The sequence below is a fragment of the Sus scrofa genome, chromosome 15, assembly GCF_054392235.1.
Source record: "Sus scrofa isolate SSC_HxYL_T2T_F1_AM1 chromosome 15, Sscrofa_HxYL_maternal_Yorkshire_Landrace_v2.0, whole genome shotgun sequence".
In the NCBI taxonomy this organism is placed as follows: domain Eukaryota; kingdom Metazoa; phylum Chordata; class Mammalia; order Artiodactyla; family Suidae; genus Sus; species Sus scrofa.
The window spans coordinates 26,427,651-26,430,734 of record NC_139397.1 but is presented as its reverse complement, the minus strand read 5'-3'; the positions used below and the strand labels follow the sequence as shown (position 1 = coordinate 26,430,734).

The window sequence follows — 3,084 nt, the reverse complement described above, 5'->3', positions numbered from 1 at the left end:
TGCCTGTTTCTCACTTATAGAAAGGTCACCCCAATCAAGACCACTCTCCAGACACCCGACTGGGGACATCTTTGCTCTGCTTGACTCTCAGGAGAGATTCTAGGGATTGATGGTAACCTTTTTTAGAGATTTAATCAATAAACTATGTAAAAATACGGACTACTAAATGACAGTTTGCCATGCAGGTCAGCCTGACCCACTATATAAATTCTGGGAAGGGTGGAGAGAGCAAGGATTGTTTTTCTATTTGTGCTTATCGTAAGCATGGGTACTAGAGTACACTTACAATAATGGGAAGAGTCATGTCTCAAATGTTTACTCATCAGGATCAACTTGACTGCTTTCTGAAGATCACTGTGACACAGTAAATGTTAAAAAAAAGAAGGCAAATTCTCAAAAAGAAATGGAGTAAACTTGTTTTTGTAAGTCACTGAAAAGTAAAAATAAAATCCATAAATCTATTTTAATATGTACAAAATGCAAAAATTGATTTTGTGCCAAATTGAGCATCATTTTATACACACAGACACACACACATATCTGAATCGTGTTGGCTAATATTTTGCTAATAATTTTTCTGTCAATGATCAAAAGTGAAATTGGTTGGTCTCTAGTTTCCTTTTGCCTTTGTCTTTTCCTAGTTTTGGCATCAAAGCAATTCTACTTTAATAAAATGGATTGAGAAGTATTCTTTCCTATTCTGTATTCTGGAAGAAATTATGTAGAATTAATTTTTTTTTACAACAAAAGATTCTTTTTTTTTTCTTTTTTTTTTTTTTTATTTCCCCACTGTACAGCAAGGGGGTCAGGTTATCCTTACATGTATACATGTAAGATTCTTTTAATTAAACATTGCTTATAGGAACTAGAGCATTTTGTCAATTAATACAATTGTGACTTTTTAAAAAATGTCAAATGTTTTCACTTCCTTATGAAACCAAGTTCTAAAATAAAATAATAATTAGGTGCCAAAAATTAAGAAAAAATAATCATGTTATTTGCTAGATGAACTAATGGCAAATATATAGGAATTAAAATAATTAATAAAAGAGACATCCCCCTAATGTATAAAAACTCTTTATTTTCAGTTTTACTTGCTTGCTCAGTATATACTTCCTTGTCCTCTGAAAGAGGACTTTCAAAATTAAAATGTACCTTACTTGACATAATAAAAATATTATACATTTTAGATTGAATATTTTATTACTGCTGTACAAAGTTTTACATAGAAAACATTTTTCTTCCTTATATTTTCTTTTATTTCAAATTATCTATAGTATCATCTTTATAATCATAAAGCACATTTTTTATTATAGTTGATTTAGCGATCTGCCAAATTTCTGCAATACAGCAAAGTGACCCAGTTATACATTATTGTTCTCACAGTATCCTCCATCCTGATCCATCACAAGTGATTAGACATAGTTCCCTATGCTGTACAGCAGGACCCCATTGCCCATCCATTCAACAGTTTTCATCTACTAACCTGACTCCCAATTCATCCCATTCTCTCCCTGTTCTCCCTGGCAAACATAAGTCTGTCCTCCATGTCCATGATCTTTTTCTGTTTCATTGGTAGATCATTTGTGCCATATTTTAGACTCCACATGTAAGTGATATCATATGCTGTCTGTCTTTTTCTGACTTACTTCACTCAGTATGAGAATCTCTAGTTCAATCCATGTTGCTGCAAATGGCATTATTTTGCCCTTTTATGGCTGAGTTGTATTCCATTGTATATATATATATATATGTGCCACATCTATTTATCTGTCAATGGACATTTAGGTTGTTTCCATGTCTTGGCTATTGTGAATAGTGCTATGATGAACATATGGGTGCATGTATTTTTTTGAATGAATGTTTTGTCCAGATATATGCCAAGGAATGGGATTGCTGGGTCATGTGGTAGTTTTATCTTTAGTTTTCTGAGGTATTTCCATGTTGTTCTCCATAGTGATTGTACCAATGTACATTTCCACCAACAGTGAAGGATAGTTCCCTTTTCTCCACATCCTTTCCAGCGTTTGTTTTTTGTTTACTTGTTAATGATGGGCACTCTAACAGGTGTGAGGTGGTACCTTGTTTTGATTTGCATTTCTCTAAGGATTAGTGAAGTTGAGCATTTTTTTCAAGTGCCTGCTGGCCATCTGTATGTCTTCTCTGGAGAAAGGTCAGTTTAGGTCTTCTGCCTATTTTTCAATTGGGTTGTTTGTTTTTTTGTTGTTGAGTTGTACGTGTTGTTTGTATATTTTAGAGACTAAACCTTTGTTGGTTGAGTCATTTGCAAAAATTTTCTCCCATTCTGCGGGTTGTTTTTTTTATTTTTTAATGGTTTCCTTTGCTGTGCAGAAGTTTTTGAGTTTAATTAACTCCCATTCATTTATTTGTGTCTTTATTGTCTTTATTCTCAGAGGGGGTCAAACATGGAGGGGGTCAAACATGATGTTGCTGTGATTTATGTCAAAGAGCATTCTGCCCATGTTTTCCTCTAGGAATTTTATAGTATCTGGCTTTACATTTAGGTCTTTAATCCATTTTGAGGTTATTTTTGTGTATGGTGTTTGAAAATGTTCTAATTTTATTCTGTTACATGGGATTCTCCAGTTTCACAGCATCATTTATTGAAGAGACTACCTTTTCTCCATTGTATGTTCTTGCCTCCTTTGTCACAGATTAGTGGAAAAATATGGAATGTTATCACGAATTTGTGCAGGGGCCATGCTAATCTTCTCTGTAGCATTGCAATTTTAGTATATGTGCTGCCAAAGTGAGCACAGAATTAGATCTTCTTAAATATTTGAAAGAATTCTCCAGTGAAACCATTAGGGATGGAGAGGGTTTTTTGTTTTTTGTTTTTTTTTTTTTTGGTAGTTTTTAAATTAGGAATTTAATTTCTTTAACAGTCATAGGGCTGCTGAAATTATCAGTTTCATATTAGATGAGTTGTGGTAGTTTGTGTTTTTTTAGGAACTGGATCATTTCATGAAAATTGTCAAAGTTATGTGTATAGAGTTCACTGAATTCCCTTATCATCCTTTTCATATCTGCAGCATTCTAGTGACACCACCTCTTTATTGATGA

At 33.4% G+C, this 3,084-nt stretch overlaps 1 pseudogene; it reads right to left on the bottom strand.

Annotated features, from left to right (window-relative positions):
- Positions 1 to 2,683: 2,683 nt before the first annotated feature.
- On the bottom strand, positions 2,684 to 2,778 carry LOC146395758 (U6 spliceosomal RNA; annotated as a pseudogene).
- Between the last annotated feature and the right edge of the window lie 306 nt (positions 2,779 to 3,084).